Raw genomic sequence first — 19,796 nt, forward strand, 5'->3', positions numbered from 1 at the left:
AGTTATAATTGTTGCATTCTTAGAGTTTGCATGTCAGTAATTGAGTTATCCAGTACTTCACATTTCAGTCATAATATGGCTTATATACATTCTAATTAATAGTAGATTAATACCGAGTGGACTAGGGTCAATCACCCTCAAGTCCCAGAACTACGTGCCCCGCAGGTTTATAAGTCCCCTCTGTGGGCATTACATTTTAGTGATCACGCCAGTCATTCCTCAATACCTCTGGCGGGTATATTGGGTCCTTTCGATGGGCGTATACATTGTACTCCACATTTAGCTCATATGGTTTTATGTCGATTATTAGTAGCTCCCACAATCAGATTCTATTGCATTGACCATGTTATCGGTTACAGTCAGATTTCAGTCTCAGCATGTTATAAACTTGGTCATTGCATTCAGTTATATCATGTTCAGTAATCTCAGTATAGTATCATGCTTATCTCTTATCATTGCTCAGATATATACTTGTTAAGTTATGTTTTTATTCAGCTTTATTATATCTTGCATGCTTAGTACCTTTCAAGTACTAACGCATACTTTGCACTACATCTTCTCGTGATGTAGGTTCAGGTCCTCAGCTTCCAGATCACACATAGATCGATTTCCGATCTTCAGCTCAGCAGTATTTGTGGCGAGTCCGAGGACGACAACAACTCGTGATCCTAGGTCCCGTGTCAGCGTCCTAGGGATAGCTTCGGGGAATGACAAGTTTCACAGGAAGAATAACAACAACAACTCACTACAAGCAAATGAAATAATTTATTAGAGGGGGCGACATTTGCTTCAAAAATAAAGACCAAGACTTTCAACTCTTGTCAATTGCCAGGTAACCGTAATGTCTCCAATCTATTTTGTGATCACTATAAACTACTAAAACACAACAAAGATGTGTTTTTAACTACATGGCTATCCAGATTGGTGGAAAAACAATAAAAAAAGAAAGGGTAGGTTTGCTAATTTCAGTCGAACATCATAAGTTGGACGTATGGGTTCCTCCCCAATAAGTGGTTTATTAAAATAACAATATAACCAACTTATGTCCCTTTTAAGCCTCGATAAATCCAAGGGTATCGATTCAATAACTTTATTGGTAAGGATGTACTTTTTTTGTCGCTAATTATGAATGGATATTAGATTCGGGAGCGTCTGATCATATGACTTGTCATAAGAATTTCTGTCTAATGATAGAAAACTTATCTTTAATTCTTATATAACTATTCTTGATGGTTTATTTGTTACCACTAATAATTGTGGAGATGCGATTCTTAATTCTTCAATAAATGTAAATCATGTTTTACATGAATCCACGTTTGCCTCTAATCTTGTTTCCATTAGTAAACTGACACATTCATTAAATTGTGTTGCTTATTTTTTCCTTTCCTTTTGTGTTCTGCAGGACTTAGCCATGAGGAAGATGATTGGCATGGGTACACTGAAGAATAACTTTTATTATTTCCAAAGTCAAGCACTACTTTCAACTCTTTTGTCAAATATAGACTAAACTGTCTAGTGGCATCAACGTCTTGGTCAAATGTCTTTTAGTCGTTTGGCGTTAATTTCGGAACTTCAGTTTTTAAATTTTAATAAGTTAAGATGATTATTGTGATGCTTTCCACCGAGATAAGAGAATTTGGAAGTCATTTTCTGTTAGTTCTATTAAATCTAATGAAGCCTTTGATTTGTTTCACTATGATTTATGGTCCCTATTATTTACCTTCATTGTCAAAGCCTCATTATTTCTTAACCATCGTGGATGATTTTACCAGAACTACTTAGGTGTATTAGCTCAAGTCTAAAAATTAAGTTTCTTATCTATTAATTTCCTTTCTTTCCATGGTACAAAGACAATTCAATCGTCTTGTTAAAATCATTCGTAGTGACAACAACACATAAATTACTGATAGTCAACTTCAACAATGTTGTCAGGAAGGAGGAGCTGTAAATCAGTTTTCTTATACCTCTACACCTCTACATCTCTATAAAATGGTGTAGTAGAACGTAAACTCTGACATTTACTTGATGTCACTAGATCCTTAAGGTTCCATGCTGATTTACCAATAAAATTTTAGGGAGAATGTGTTCTAACAACAACTGATTTAATAAATTACACACCAACACCCTTTTTATCTGGAAAAAGCTCATATCAGTTGTTGTTTTCCTCAAAACCTTCTTATGCACATTTACGTGTTTTTGGATGTCTCTATTATGCTTCAGTTATTCCACGATCTCTAATAAATTTCATGATAGAGCCATATCTTATATTTTTCTGGGTTATCCATATGGTCATAAAATTTACAGGGTCTATGATCTGAAAACACATCAAGTATTTATTTCTCATGGCGTGATTTTTCATGAGAGAGTATTTCCTTATTAAAAAATACTTTTTCTTCTCTTAAAAGCAACCACGAGTGCCTTTTCCATTGTTGATTGATGATCCTAATCAAATTTGTCAAGCCAAAGTCCACCATAAGAAAATCTCAATTCCGGCACAATACATCAAAAATGGCTCCAAGTGACACTATAATTGTGCAACAATCACAAGATTAGATTATTGAACCATCAGGAGAACCTATTGTTCCAACTTGACCTCAACGCACCAAAACCCAACCAGATCATTCTAAAGATTTTCTGGTCAAACTCCCAAACACTAAAAAGGTTTTTCTTCAGGCTCATCCAACATAGCTTGCTTAGGTATTGGTCCAGCTTTTCCTTTATGTCGCTATATTTTCTACTCCAATTTTTCCATAACTCATACATATTTTCTTTCGACCATTACCCACCACAATGAGACGTCTTACAAACAAGTAACACAAGTACAACACTAGAATGAGGCCATGAGAAAAGTGTTGGACACGCTTGAACAAAAGCACATGTGGACCTTAGAACATCTCCATGTAGATAAAATAGCTATTTGTTGTAAATGGGTCTACAAAATTAAGTTTAACTCTGATGGATAGATGGAGCTCTATTAGGCCTGCCTTGTCGGTTAATGATACAACCAAGTAGAATGTTTAGATTATAATAAAATGTTTTCTCCACTTGCCAAATTCACTACAGTTCGCACCCTTTTAGTTGTTGCATTTGTGAAAAATTGATATCTCCATCAATTGGATGTGCATAATGCTTTTATTCATGTAGATTTACATGAAGAAGCTTACATGCAACAACCACCTGGATATTTCACGGCTGAAGATAATAGAGTTTGTCGCCTTTGTCGGTCACTTTATCGATTAAAGCAGGCCTCAAGGCAATGGTTTGATAAGTTTTCTACTGCTATCTTAATTTTTGGCTTTACATAATTCAAGGCTGACACTTCTTTCTGTTTGTATTGACGAGGAAATTTGTTTGCAGTCATTCTTGTATATGTAGATGATGTCATTATTGCCACCAATGATTCATTCAATTTGAAATCTTTGAAGGGCTATTTCGTATCGTGGTTTCTTATAAAGTATTTGGGTTCTCTTAAGTATTTTCTTAATCTAGAAATTGCTCACACTTCAGAAGGAATAGTTCTTTCACAGCGAAAATACACACTGGATATTTTTAAAAAAATGGACATAATGACATCTAAACTAGTAAAATTTCCCATAGAGCAACATCACCGTTTAGATTTGGATGAAAGTTATGCTCTTTAGGATCCTGAGCTCTTTCACATAGTAGTTGGGAGGCTGATTATCTCTTTGTTACTAGGCCTGATATTCGTTATCTCAATTCATGTACTAGCCACGATAGAACTATTGGTTAGCTGTTCTCCGTATATTGTGTTATTTAAAGGTTTCACCAGGCCAAGGTATTTTCCTTTCAACATCAGGTCCTATGTCTATAAAAGGATTTTGTGATTCAAATTAGGCAAGTTTTCCACTCACTCATCGTTCAACCAGTGGTTATATCATCTTTCTTCATCATTCACCCATTTCATGAAGAGTAAGAAACAAGTAACAATTTCACGTTCTTCTTCTGAAGAGAATACCGTTCCATAACAACAACAACTTATGAGATCATTTTGTTACTCCAATTACTTTCAGACATATATGTCCCTCATTTGGATCCAATTTCATTATATTGTGATAATCAAGTCGCACGTTATGTTGCCAATAATCCAGTTTATCATGAATGAACTAAGCATATTAAGGTGGATGGTCGTTTTGTTCGGGATTGTATTTAACAGGGTTTGTTGGTTTGTCATCACATTTCAACATAACGCCAACTTGCAGTTGTTTTAACTAAAGCCTTAGGTGAGCACCAGTTTCAAATATTTATTTCCAAGTTGGGCATTCGGGACCTCCATGCTCCAACTTGAGGGGGCGTAATAACGTATTTGGTAGTTAGTTATAGATATGCATTGATTTAAATTTTAAATTATGAAGATTTGGTATACATTTTGTATCATATAAGACTCTTCTAGGTATAAAGTTTGTGTTCTCGTAGGAGTTAACCACATCGATTGTTTCGGTATTTTGTATTTATAAAAGAGCACATTGTTCTTTCATTATTTGAATAAGATCAATACTAGTTTATACCACATTCATCAATTTGCAAGTAATGAAAATAAAAACTTCTTTTTATGGTTATCAAAATTTTATCACCAATGTGAAAGGCATATAAAATATACTTTCTTTATTTATTTTTACTTATCTACTATTATTAAAATAGATTTTTAGTTTTACTTATCACTAATAATATTGTAGATAGTGAAGTTTTATTGATAAATTCATATTAAATTTTGGATTATATCTTAAATTCATGATATGTTGACCAAGTCAAATTATTGGTTGATAAAGTTGGATAAATATTTAAGTTGAAATTATATTACTTAATGTCATGACCCAAAGTACACCCTAGACGTCAAATGACGTATAGGACCCTAAGAGGCTCTACACAAGCCACTTGACATATATACAATACATTGAAATAAACAAAAGTATAATTTTAGTAAAAAGTTTCATATTGTAGAATAGTTTGAACATACGAGCGGAATTCTAATCATAGTCTTGACAAGCCAATTTAATCCATCAAAAGAAGTGGTTGGGACGGAACCCATACACCATGTACAATGTCTGAAAACTAAAGACATAAGAAAGCATAGTAAATGTGACACAATCCTTGGAACATGAGAACTCCCTAAGTTTTCGATCGATCAATCAATTGGCCATAGAGGAGGAGAAGCATCAGACCCTACATTATTGAACAATATAGACACAAATATGCATTAGTACATGGAATGTACTAAGTATGGGAAAATGCATAAAAACATGAAACATGAGCATATGAGAACATTAGAACATGATAAACATGACCAAGATAAATCATAGCTAAAGCCTTGAAAAGAATCATAAATCATAAACATGGTCAATGCATCTTAAAACATGATGAAAACTTCATAAAACCTTTGAAGTAACTTAGTTCATTTTGTGGAATATTTAACATTAACCGACATAGACCACGTGCACTATAACGTGGAATCTGGTGTCTTACTCCCACACCAAAAATAAATTCCCTTACTTGCCAAGGCAAGGACCATAAACTTCTATCTTAGGTGGATCCACTAGCTATGTCTTTCTAAGACAAATTCTACGGGGGCAGATAGTTAGGGACAAGAAGATTGCTACTAGAGAATCGACCTCTACTAACGGGAGAGCCTCTATCTCAACGTCCTCTCGGTGCTAAGTAAAATCACAATGGAATTTTTCATTTTTATAAACATATCATCATACTTGGAAAAACACAATTAAGTTACTAATCCAATCTTAGATCATCATAGAGTAGCTCCTTAAATCATAAATCATGCATGTGTGGGAAAACCTTTTACCAATAATGATTTCTTAAAATGTGAGAGTACTTTTCACAATTTCATTGATTCTTATCTTAAAAGCAACATTAGATCATGCACATCTTTTTAATAAAACATGCATAACATCCATAAATCATATTCATAACTTCATAGGCTTTCTTCATAAATTCATAGTGAAAATCATGAATAATGCATGGGTCCATATGAACTCAATTGAAAGATGTGTAACGGGATCTAGACATGATTAGGTAGATTGAAATTGAACAAGTAAATTGAACGCAAATAAGACACATGGATATTGCATGTACCCTAATCAAAATTAAGTGAAATTGAATTGGAAACTTTGAAATATTTTGGGACCCAATGGATAAACGGAATTCATTGGTGAATCCCCACATACCTTGATGATCAAGACCCACATAAATAGAGGAAAAAAGATATTTGAATCTTGGAACCCTACCTTTCTTCCTTGAGCTTGAGAGAAAAATTTGAGAGGATGAACTTGGATGAGAATTTGGGATTTGAGAAAATGAGAGAGTTTGGGTAAAATTTGGAGTTGAAAGGTAGTTATAGGTCTTAAAATTAGGTTAAAAATGACATAGTATAGATATTAAATGCATAGGAAAAGACTCAAATACCCTTAAGGAATAACTACCGAACAGTCCTACGGTCCGTAGAACTTTCTATGGACCGTATCGGTCAACCGTAGAACTAACTTCAGAAACCCAAAATTTGGCCAACTTTCCACAAAACACTTCTACGGACCGTCGACATTTCTACTGTCCGTAGACCCCATTTGTAGTCGTCAACTTTGAGTAAAAATTTTCATTAAGTGTTGAGCCTTCCTACGGAACCCATCTACTACTCATCCGATTTCCTACGACTCATCATGTTCACTCATAGTCAGACTTCATAAACATGAATTTTCCCAAAACTCATCTCAACTTCTACAACTCACCTTTTACGAGTAACCCGTATACCCTCTTACTGTTCGTAGATGAGACTCGTCGACCACAGTACTAGTGCTAAAACATGAACTTTCCCTTTTCAATCCAACTTTCTAATTTCCGAGGTATTATAATATCTCCCCTTGGGAGCATTCATCCTCGAATGAGACTCAAGCTAGCATGAATAGAGTAAGAAAGAAACTAACAACCCCATATGAATGCAAATCTCATCATAATGCACATGGACATGGAGAATCACCCCAAGCTAAATTATAACATCAAAAATCAAGTTTTTCATGAACATACATACATATGGAAATATGAGAATGACTAAAACGCATGAATCTGAAAGAATAAACCATGAGGAATAAACCTCAAGCTAGAATATGGGTGGATGAAAGAGATGAGGATACCGGGACATCATACTGATTTCGGCTTCCCAAGTAACACCCTCAACTAATTGATTCCTCCAAAGAACTTTCACGAAACCAACTTCTTTATTTCTCAACTTCTGAACTTGACGGTCTAAAATCTCAACCGAAATCTCTTCATAAGAAAAATTTCTTTAACTCCCAAACCTTCTCAAGGAACAATGGATGTCAAATCTCCAACAAAAATTTTCAATAAAGAGACATGGAATAACATATGTACCGATACTAAGCCATTAGGTAACTCTAACTCATAAGCAACCTTGCCAATACGTCTTAAAATCTAATATGGGCCCACATATGAGGAACTAAGCTTCCATTTATTTTGAAACCTCATCACACCCTTCATAGGTGAGATTTTCAAATAAATGAATCATTAATTTCAAATTTAAGCTCTCTTCTTCTGACATCGGCATAAGACTTTTATCGACTTTGAGACATTTTCAACCTTTCCCCGAATAATTTGAACCTTTTCCATAGCCTCATGCACCCACTCGGGCCCTATTGATGCTTATCGTGACCAACAACACTATTCTACGGTATGAGTGTCTACAATCGTCGATAATATAGTAACCCAACCAAGGGTTGGGGTCGTGTCCCAAGGTAGCAGTTTTGAGTATTAGTAGCCAATTAGAATTTCGTTTGAATTAGTCGTAGCTAAAATCATTTGCGATAAAATACATTGCAAATTAAAGAGGGTGACACAGAAGTGTCAAATATCAAAAGGGGTTTTGTAACAAGTGATAAAACAGCAAAATAAACAAGAAAATCAAGTACGGGGAAAGTTCTTGGGATGTGACCACAATACAAGTTGAGATAAATCGTTAGGTACATACTTTCAATAGGAAATTTGCAAGACAATAGTGACTAGGCTAAGCTTTAAATGGAAATAAGTTCCCTCTCGAGCAACTTACCCCGTTTCAAATGCGTTACTCTCAGACACCCATTTGCCGCATGAAGACATGCCTACGCCTTACCCCACTTACTCTCACGAGCTGAGTGTTAGGATATGGGACTAGGGCTCACCCTCTCGGGCTGAACCTCATGTCGACCCACTCCTTAGGCCATCAGTCTAGTATTTTTGGTTTCGCGACCTCCCTCTCGATTAAGCCGAAAGCACATGGGTGGCTTTGTATTTACAACTACAAACCCTTTAGATTAAACCATAATCACTAGGTGAAATCACCATTAAAATACATCTAACCTATCAGCAAGCAAGACCCAATAAGAATATCAACCCATATTTGCTAAATCACACCCCAAGAATGGGGTTTTTTAGCCACAGATCAAGAAATAAGAAATTATACCTAACATGATAAAGAAATCAACTAGTATAAGAAATTAAACCTTGAATTAATCTACGAAAGAAGAATAAAGAAGACCCACTTCCAACTTGGGGAAGATGAACTCCTTTCTTCAAGTCTCCACAAAACCCTCTCCAAATTTGAGAGAAAAATATAGAAAAATACTATAGACTAATAATAATTTTTTACTCTAAAAATTCCTCTCTCCCAGACTACAACTCTAACTAGTATTTATAGTTTTCACAGATTGTGCTGCGGAGGATCGTTCGGCGACATTAGTCGAGATCGCCGATGAACTCGGTGATCTGCCCTTTAATCAGCTCATCGCCTTCAGTGTCTTGCCTTCAGTATCCTCATATTTTGGATCATTGGGCGGTACAGTACTGCTTCGCGGAACTAATAGGTGACTCAACGACTGCTCATTTTCTCGCCTTTTGATCCACTTCCTTCAAGGCTTCGCGTACTGGAACAAAGGGTAGTGCATGTCAAATTGACGACTCGCCAAGTTGGACTCAACGATCCGTAGACTTTCATCTCTTGTTCTTTTCAGCCCTTTTTGCGCCTAAGTGTCCATGCTTCCGGTAAAACTTCAAATACCTTTAAGCATTTTAATCAGGTATTGAGATAAAACAAGCATTCGAGGACACTATTTCTATTAAAATGAAGCCCTAAATGAGTCCAATTTGTGGACTCATCACCTATCAAAGCGACCTTACCAACTTCAAACCAACAATAGGAGACCTATACCTCCTACCATAAAGAGCCTCAAATAAAGCCATCCAATACTACAATGATAGTTATTACTATAAGAAAACTCAATTAATGACAAATGGTCATTCAAATTACCCTTGAAATCAATCATGCAAGCTCTTAACATATCTTCTAAGTTAGGTATAGTACGCTTGGCTCTTCCATCAATTTGAGGGTGGAAAGTTCTGCTAAATTTCACTTGAGTACCAAGATCTTCTGAAATGACTTCTAAAATTGAGACGTAAATTGAGGACCACGATCGGAGATAATGGATAAAGGAACTCCATGTAAACTTATCATTTCCCAAATATAAAGCTTGGCATACTCCTCGGGCTGAAAATGAAGTCTTTATGAGAAAAAAAATGAATCTATTTTATCATTCGATCCACGATAACACAAATCAAGTCAAACTGACACCGAGTACGAGATAAACATGCCATACATGCCATATTTAAATCTTCCTACTTCCACGTAGGAATGCTAATATTTTTAGCCAAACCACCCAATTTCTGATGCTCAACTTTCACTTATTGACAATTCGGATATTTAGCCACAAATTTTGCAATATCCTTCTTCATCCCATTCCACCAATAGACCTCCCGCAAGTTGCGGTACATCTTGGTTTCTCCAACATGAATAAAATATCAAGAACTATAAGCTTCTATCAAAATTTGATTTCTCAACTCATCAACATTCGGGATACATAATCGACCTTGATATCGAAGGACACCATCACCTCCTTGGGAGAAAGTCTTAATAGCTTTTGTGGAAACCGACTATTTCAAGTCAACATAATCAGATCAAGATCTTTCTTAGCTTTAACATCCGATACAAGATATAATTTTAAATCATTTGAACAATGACTCCACCTTCATTGGAATCAGCCGAACACANCTATCAAAATTTGATTTCTCATCTCATCAACATTCGGGATACATAACCGACCTTGATATCGAAGGACGCCATCACCTCCTTGGGAGAAAGTCTTAATAGCTTTTGTGGAAACCGACTATTTCAAGTCAACATAATCAGATCAAGATCTTTCTTAGCTTTAACATCCGATACAAGATATAATTTTAAATCATTTGAACAATGACTCCACCTTCATTGGAATCAGCCGAACACACCAAATCGACCCAATTTATGAACATCACGAACTAACTACTTCTTACCATCCTCAACATGAGCAACACTATCCATCGATAGTCAACTAAGAGCATCTGTCACCACATTCGCTTTATCCGAATGACAGAAGACTCTCATGTCATAATCCTTTAATAGCTCATGCCATCTTATTTTGGCAAAGATTCAAATCCTTTTGAGTGAACACATATTTAAAGCTCTTATGGTCGGTAAACACATCTACATGAACACCATATAAGTAATGCCTTCAAATCTTTAGAGCAAACACCATTGCCACTAACTCCAAATCATGAGTCAGATAATTTTTTTCGTGCACCTTCTATTGCCTTGAAGCATGAGCGATGACTTTCCCATGTTGCATCAAAACACAACCAAGACCAATCCATAAATCATCACAATACATTACAAAGACATCTGATCCTTATAGTAATGCCAATATAGGGGCTGAAGTGAGTCTATCCTTCAACTCTTCTCACAAGCTTCCAACCATAGGAATTCACCTTCATTTGAGTTAATGTCGTCAAAGGGGAAGCAATAGAGGAAAATCCTTCCACTAACCTTCTATAGTAACTAGCCAACCCAAAGAAACTTTGTATATCTTAAGCGGATAAAAGTCTAGGTCGATTCTTTACTACCTCGATTTTCTTAGGATCAAATTAAATACATTTACATGAGACAATATGACCAAGGAAAGCAACAACCCTCAACCAAAATTCACATTTGCTAAACTTAGCATACAATTCCCGATCCTTCAGAACTTGCAACGTAATCCTCAAATGTTCAGCGTGTTCATCCTCACTCAGTGAGTAAATCAAAATATCATTAATAAATACAATTACGAACATGTCAAGATATTGCTTGGAGACCCTATTCATCAAATTCATATACACCGTCGGGGCATTAGTTAAACTAAAAGACATCACAAAAAACTCATAATGATTATACCAAGCTCAAAAAGCCGTCTTCGAAATGTCATTTTCCTTCACCCTCAATTGGTGATAACTCGACCAAAGCTCAATCTTAGAGAAGTAACTCGCTCCTTGGAGTTGATCAAACAAGTCATCTATCCTTGGAATATGATACTTATTTTTTATTGTGACCCTATTCAATTGTCGATAGTCGATGCACATTCAGAGGGAACCATCCTTCTTTCAAACAAACAATATTGGATCACCCCATGGTGAGATACTTGTTTTCAAGTTTTAAAAGAAATAAAAGACTATTTTTTTTAATAAAAAATCAATTTAACTAAATTTTTAAAGAAAAACCAATTTTATATAAGAGTCTCCACTTAATTTTAAGAAAAATCAAGAAAACTTTAAATTTTCAAAAGACTTTAAAACAGAAAAAGATCATTTGAAAATACCAAAGGGGGTTCGGGGTTCAAATTTACACTTCAAGAAGGTGTTAGACACTTGAACTGTCCGCTAACGCCCGGTTGTCTTGCGGCTTGACTAAGGGTTTTGACTAACTTTGACAAATAATTAAGTATAAGGCTATTTTAAAATATCATTTGAAAGGAAATAAACTTGAAATAATTTTTAAGAAATGATTTTTCATTTGACAAACAACATGAATAAATAAGTAATAAATAAAACATAAATATTTCACTTTAAAAAAAAGAAAAAAAAGAAGGCTATCTTTGGGAATTTAATTTAATTAAACCAAACAAAACAAAGGTTAGTTAATCCAATAACAAACAAAAATAGAAGAGGAAGAGAATAATTCGAACTTGGGCTCCTTGCCCAAATTCAACTATATTGGGTTTTCGGTCCACCTGTCCTAAGTCTAAAATTTGCTAAAATAATGGACATTGGCCCATTTAAATTACAAATTAGTTGCTGGTCATTTCATTGAGCCTTTGGGCCCAATTTTCACCTGGACCGGTTGTGCAAAAGATAGGCTTTAGCCCATTTTTGTGTCCTAAAGACGGTGTATACACTGATTGTATACCATTTTCGTGTTGTGCAAAAGATGGGCTTTAGCCAATTTGTGTCCAAAAGCCAGTGTATACACTGATTGTATACCAGTGTATACTGGCTGTATTTTGGCCCCTTTTTTTCTGCTTATGGGGCTCTATACCAAATGTTTACTGCCTATTTCAGCGTCCGAACACCTGTTTTAATTTTTTGACTCAGTATATTCATGTATACTACTGTAAACAGCATGTAAACAACTCGTTTTGGACTTTTTGAACACCTGAAGTTTCAATTTCCAGCTCCATTTGCTGCCCTTCAACCTGTAATTCTGCTACCAATTTCCAATTTTGACTCCAAAGAGGCAGGCTTGGGAAATGTTTGGGTTTCAAACGACCCAAAATGCCAAGGAGAAGGAGAGTCCACAATGGACTAAAAAAATAGAATTTTCACATACAAACGAAGTAAAGGAAAAGAGTTAATATATAATCCAAGTAAGATGAACAAAGAAAAAAAGATACGCTAATTATATAAAGAGAAAACAATGAGATATATATACCAAAATATAGTGCAAATTAATAGAAGTCAAAACAAGACATGCTGTAAATCAAACTAGAGACCTTTAAATCAAATCAAATTACGAAAATAAAGCGTGTAGATAGACTACTATTGTAAATAAATAGGTCAACACACAACTTATGTACTACATTATGCCACAAAAATTTAAAGGGGATCTTTATACGGTGGTATCTAAATGAACAAAGATAGATATGATCAAGTTCACATTAATTTTAAGAGAAAAATAGTCCGATCTACTTCAAATACCCATTCATCAAGACATGCTAAAGAGAGGACGATACTAATACTCATCAGTGCCTTGAACAATAAGAACAATATCTACAACTATACAGTAAGCTAACTAAGAAAATGGAGAAGTAGTTATCAGTGAGCAATCTTAAGATGTAAATGAAGTTGTTTTAAAATATACACAAAGGCTTATATCATCACAGATCTCCAAACCCAAGTCAATCATATAATTGTGAGGAAAACGAAACTACCTATCATATTTTAGCAAACAACTAACGACTAGAAGAATACTAACACAAGACTCTAGAAAGGATAAAACACATTTGAAGAAAATCAACCCAAACCTCATGAAAACCCAGGACAAGACAATGATAAGGAATACATGCTATGAAGTTCACATTTGAAATTGCAAATGGTAGGCATTTTCCGACTAAAATCTAAACAAAATGGAGACCTAAATTCAATTCAAACACGACATGCTAAGCAGTGAAAGGAGAGTAAAATCAGAGCATGGAAAAAAACAGCCAAATATCATTAAATCGAAAGTAACTTGGACGTAAACACTAAAATTTAGTCTTATCTCGACCTAAGGGTAAAGATGATAGAGATCCAGCAGCTTGAAACAGATAGCTTTTCGACTCATTTTAAACTCAGCTTCTAGTTACAACAAACTTGAAATAAAAACTCAGAATGTAGGATAACAAGACATATACGACCAATACTGTTAGAAATAAAGTTTAGAGATGCAAACAACTAATAGATAAACTATACTACTTAATTGAATATAGATGGAGCAAATACCATAAAAAAATGGAGATAAGGAAGTAAGACTACTCAGATCACATGATTTTACTAACTAAAAAAAATGAAAACCCCTCACATATCAGACTAAGAAAACAAGCAATAAAGAGATAATGAAAAACAACCTTCGTATATCCGATAAAGAAAACGAAATCACCTATAGAAGATGATTCCAAATTTCATTACTCAATCGTAACTTCAAGACGAGAAACAGTGAAATTGTAACACCCCATAAATTTTTTGAACTAAAACTTGAACCATCCTTCGATGTGAGTAGAATTTTATTGAGAAATTTAAAATCTCTTGAGTGTTAAGGTCACTAGATGTAGCACCTTGAGTTACAAAAAGAACTAAAGAGAATTCATTCAAGTCATTCCTAAGTTTTTCTAAGTTTTGGGTCAACTTCAAACGACTATAACTTTTAGAACATGATGAGTTGGGTGGCCCATAAGATATCAAATGAAAGTTCTTTGAATTATATTTCCAACGCCACCGAGTTTGCTAAGTTTCGAGTTTGGGTGAGTGAGATATGCCTTTTTGAAGTCAGGCTGTCCAGTTAAGGAAAGTTACCCGAAAATTGTGAGGCGTATTTTGGTCTTTTCCTTCCCCAATCAAAAGTAATTCGTTTTTAGTAAGGTTTTGAGGGTCTAAACTGATTAAGTTCAGTTTTATAATCATAATATACGCCTAGGGTTTTAGTTGAGAGTTCAAGAAGAGAAAAGAAGAGAAAAGAGGAGAAAAGAGGAAAGGATCAAGGCGTTTGTCGAGATTATTGAGAGTTGTAGTGGATTTTTGCCGTGGGTTTGATCACTAAGAGGTATGTAAGTTTTCATAGTGTTGGGTTCATTCACTCACACGCCAATCATGAGTTTGTTTTACGAATTTCATCCATAAGTTTGAGTATGTTGAGTTCTTGATAAGTGTTCTTGAAGTTCATTCTAAATCTTATTTTATCGGGGTTTTGATGAATTCTTGAGATGAAAGTTAGTGATTTAAGGGTTGTTTTGAGTGGATTAGTGTGTACATATGTTTAGTATTTGATTCTAAGTGATTGAGGAAGAAATCATTCGATTCTAGTCGAATTAAGATTAGAAAACGAGTAGAAAAATTCATCAAAATTGTCTGGGGGAATGGTGGCGCGACGCGCCACGGATGCGCCAGCAGGGCTGGCGTGGAGCGCTAGCAGTACATGAAGATAGTGCCTCTGAAGTTTAGGGGCTGGCGCCCCGCACTAGCAGTGCACCAAGGTCGCCTGCCCCCACTCCTTTTCTGTCGGTTGTCTCGTTTGAGTTCCTTTGAAGTGTAGTTTCACCCCTTACGATTCTAACTACTCTAAACTAGTTCTAAACACCTAGAAATCATTCATAACATTAATCATAACCTTGAATTCATAATTCAAATTCAAGGTAGAGTTAAGAGTTAAGTTTTGAGAGTTCTTTCAAACATTTTGAGAAAGTCCCTTTGAGTCTTTTTGAGGAGTCTTCTACAATTTCTAATAACTTGTTTCAAAACTCGAGCAAGTGAGTATGAGAATGACGAGAAGGTATTCATGAGTTTACATTATCATCACGAGATCCTTCATATCATGAACATAACTCTTGAATTCATAATTCAAATTAAAGAGAGAGTAAAGAGTAGAGTTCAAGAAAGTCTTTGAGTTCAATTGTGAATCCTTTGAGATCAACTATTGATTCGAGCTAAGTTTTGAGGAAGTAAGTATGAGAATAAGAAGAGTCGTATACATGAATTTCATATTGTTATTTAGACCCTCGAGTAGAGTTGTTCATGCCCATAAATTCCGCATGAACTTCATAAATTGAGCATCTTTGAGTGTTAAGGTCACTAGATATAGCACCTTGAGTAACAAAAAAATTAAAGATAATTCATTCAAGTCATTCCTTAGTTCTTTTAAGTTTTGGATCAATTTCAAATTATCATAAATTTTAGTAAAAGATTAGTTACGAGACCCATAAGATATGAAATCAAAGATCTCTGAGTCCTCTTTCCAACACCACCTAGTTTGCTAATTTTCGTGCTCGTATGAGGGAGATATGCTCGTTTGAAGTCAGGCTGTCTATTTAAGGAAAGTTACCCGGATTTAATAGGGTTATTTTTGTCTTTTCCTTACCCTATTAGATTTAATTCATTTTTAGTAATAATTTAGGGGTCTAAACAGATTAGAATCAGTTTCATTCATCCCCAATACGCTTAGGGTTTTAGAAGAGAGTCCAAAAAGAGAAAAAAGGAGAAAAGAGGAAGGGTTCAAAGCGTTCGTCGAGATTCTTTAGTTTCGTTGCGGATTTTCGCCAAGGGATTGATCCCTAAAAGGTATGTGAGTTCACATAGCATTGAATTCATTCACCCATGCGCCAATCATGATTAATTCAATGTAATTTCATTCTTGAAAGTAAGAGATATGAGTTCCTTATGAGTCTTGTTAAAGTTTCATTCATAATCTTGATTTTTGAGGTTTTGATGAGTTCTTGAGATTATCGTTTAAGTTTTAAGGTTGTTTTTTAGTAGATTATTTTACACTAATGTTGGGTATTCGAATCTAAGTGATTGGAGAAGAAACCATTCGATTCTAGGTGAATTGGGGGTTAGAAAATGATTAAGAAAATTCGTCAAGTTTTCTGGGAAAAAGGTATGCCACTCAGTACGCTATGACTTTCCTTCTGTAGTTTTGGCTCTAGGACGCCACACCACTCAGTGCGCTATGACTTTCCTTCTGTAGTTTTGGCTCAGAGGCGCCACGCCACTCAGTACCTATGTTTTTTAGTTGATTTCTACACTCTAAGGTACGTTTAAAAACCAAGAGATCATCCATAACATGAGATCATAACCCTTGAATCCATAATTCAAATTCAAGGTATAGCTAAGAGTTAAGTCTTGAGAGTTCTTTCGAACATTTTGAGGAAGTCCTTTTGAGTCTTTTTTAGGAGTCTTTTACAACTTCTAATAACTTGTTTCAAGAATAGAGAAAATGAGTATGAGAATGAGGATAATGTATTCATGAGTCTACATTATCATCATGATATCCTTCGTATTATGAACCATAACTCTTGAATTCATAATTCAAATTCAAGAGAGAGTTAAGAGTAGAGTTCAAGAAAGTCTTTGAGTTCAATTGGGAATCCATTGATATCAACTATTGACTCGAGGTAAGTTTTGAGGAAGTAAGTATGAGAATAAGAAGAGTCGTATACATGAGTTCCATATTGTTATTTAGACACTCGAGTCAAGTCGTTCATGCCCATAAATTCCGCGAACTTCATCAATTGAGCATCTTTGAGAAGAGTAGTATCTTCAAGTTCTAATTTCTTAAGCATTGAGTTCCTAACCCTTTAGGGATTATATTCCTAATCGTAGGATTACTACATATTACCCATCAAGGTCCTTGAGTTGAGTAGTTCATGCCCATAATTCCGCATGAACTCCCCGAGTCGAGCATTCTTTAGATGAGTAGTATCATTGACTCCTTGAATTTTGGAGTTGTTGAGTTCCAAGTACCGAATTCTATGCATGTTTATTGAAAACCTTGAATTGAGTCGTTCACCTCCATAATTCGGCATTAACCCTATTTTAAGAAGTCTTTTTACAAATTGTTTTAAAACTTGTTTTAAAGACTTGAACACTGAGTTGAGGAAGAGTAGAGTTGAGTTCATTTTCTTTAAAATGATATATGAGAATTAAGTATTCCCAAGAGTAAATGTTTTTATATTTAAGATGAGAGAAAACTGAGATTTCCAAAAGAGTTTTGAGCAGTTTGAGTACCATATTTTTTTAGAAAAAGATTTTTGAGTAACAATCTCAAATCACAGAAAGAGGAAATGTTTTCTTTAAAACATAATGAGCTAAGTTATATTTTGGGAGTAGTATTGAGCACCGATATGGAGGAGATTTCAGATAACTCACAACCCCCATAAACCATGTAGCTAACATGGTAGAAAGGGTCATACTTTTTAGATGATTTCTTAATATTTTTAGCGTAGACTAGTGGATCCACTTAGTGAGTAGGTCCTATACCTTGGCAAAGTATAGGATAGTTATGGCAGCGTGGGCGAGCCGATGTATCATCATATAGCTCATACTGATGGTTGTCAGTTAGAGAATCTCCCATAGAGATATGTTGTATTCTTATATACACAGAGTTTACTTAGTATATTTATATACAAACTGAGTTAATATTGTATTCTTCAATACATTGAGTTGCTATATACTATTTTAAAAGCTTTACATATATTGCATCTTTTATTGTTTTTTTACATTAAGTTGAGTATACAGAGTCGAGTATCTTATCATTGAGTTGAGTATACTAAGTTGAATATCTTATCATTTAGTTGAGCCCTAATTTCTCTGAGTTGAGTTGAACTATGTTTCTTGAGTTGAGTTGAGTGAGTTGAGAAGAGGTAAGCATGTTTCTTTTCCATCAGTTCAAGTTTATGTTTATATTTTAGAATTTTCCTTACATGCTCATACATACTATATACTAACTCCATTTGGCCTTCATCTTTTCTGATGCAGATACAAATTAAGGGTCATCAACAGAAGCTTCGTTAAGACCACTTGCAGTTCGAGTTAGCTATGGTAAGCCTCCTTGCTTCTAGAGGGTTCCATTTACTTTCAGTTTAGTCAGGATGTCATGGGTCTTGTCCCGACTTCCATATTTGTCATTTAGAGGCTTCATAGATAGACAATAGAGTTTGAGAAGTCTGTTTCATTTATTTTGTTAAATGTTTTAAAGACTCGTGTTGCCTATTTCAGGTGTGTTGAATGTTTTATTATATTAAGAGTTAATTAGTTGAGTTAAAGCTTTGTATTTGAGTTCAATCAATTTAATTTAATATTTAAGCTTTTACATACTTAGGTTAGTCTTCCGCTTGTAGTTAGCCAGGATGAGGGTTCGCCCAGCAATGTTTCTCGAGTGCCGGTCACTTCCAGGGTGTAGACTCAGGTCGTGACAAAAATAAAAAGATTCTAACAAGGAGAAATGACCTCGAGACCAAACAGAACCATCAAGCCTTAAAAGAAAATGAAACCAAACAACAACATTTGAATAACAAACAAGTTACAACACTGATTTGCAGCCGACAAGTCAAAATACTCTAAAAATTCTTACATTCGAACGACTCGCAACGGTCAAGAAGTAAACAGTCCTCACATCAGCTGAATAGAAAGATTACAACATAAAACCATAAAACTAAGCAACTATTAGCTCACGATGAAAGAAACTAAAATAAGAAATGGAATATTACCTTTTTGAAGGCAGCGACTGAGACAACATGAGCAAGGGAGCAGCTTTCGACGACCACAATGGGAGCTTCTGAGAATTTTTTATGAATGAACAAGAGAATGAAACTAAGATTGAACTGATTCTCTTCTCTATTTTGAATATATTTCATATGTATTTCTATACCTCTTTCTTACTAAGTTGTTCTCTCTGTGTATCCGTTAATGCCCATCGAGAAAAGGAATAGAAGAGGGCTTTTATAGAAGGGAAATTAGGGTTTGATTTTGGGAGGAAAACTGAGGGTATCAGATAAGAATAAGGGACAAATTGAACTTCGAATTCAAACCTTTTTCTCTTTTTGATCAGGAAAAGTTGATCCTTCATCAATTTTCAACAGCTTCCAACGGATTTTCAGGGATTTGGAGGCCAAAGCAAGCAAAGTAGGTGGTATCATTTTTCGGTGCGGAACTGGTAGTTGGTGAATTCATGAAAGTGGTAGTGTGGTAGATGGTAGTGTGGTAGGTAAGTATTTTATTTTAAAGATTTTATTATAATATTCTTTTGCTAAGTGTCTTAATCTTGATATCTCTTTAATATTATTTTTTGGTAGTGCTAAATTCATGGTAATATGTAATAATATTTATTGTAATATTCTTCCGATAGTTGTTTTAAT

The 19,796-nt window shown here is 34.9% G+C and overlaps 2 protein-coding genes across 3 annotated transcripts in view; both read left to right on the forward strand.

The window, feature by feature from the left end:
• The window catches only part of LOC125870580 (peptidyl-prolyl cis-trans isomerase FKBP15-1-like), a 1,082,853-nt gene that overhangs the window by 432,028 nt on the left and 631,029 nt on the right, over positions 1 to 19,796 (forward strand). Inside the window, exon 7 of one of the 2 annotated variants that reach the window (XM_049551042.1) lies at positions 5,233 to 5,244. The exons of the other annotated variant lie outside the window; for it this stretch is intronic. The gene's annotated coding sequence lies outside the window, so the exon portion shown is untranslated. Of the gene's footprint in view, positions 1 to 5,232; positions 5,245 to 19,796 lie in introns of those variants that run through there. 2 annotated transcript variants of the gene reach the window in all.
• The window catches only part of LOC125870566 (U-box domain-containing protein 9), an 841,044-nt gene that overhangs the window by 418,780 nt on the left and 402,468 nt on the right, over positions 1 to 19,796 (forward strand). The gene's annotated exons all lie outside the window — the stretch shown is intronic.

The sequence above is a fragment of the Solanum stenotomum genome, chromosome 7, assembly GCF_019186545.1.
Source record: "Solanum stenotomum isolate F172 chromosome 7, ASM1918654v1, whole genome shotgun sequence".
Lineage (NCBI taxonomy): Eukaryota > Viridiplantae > Streptophyta > Magnoliopsida > Solanales > Solanaceae > Solanum > Solanum stenotomum.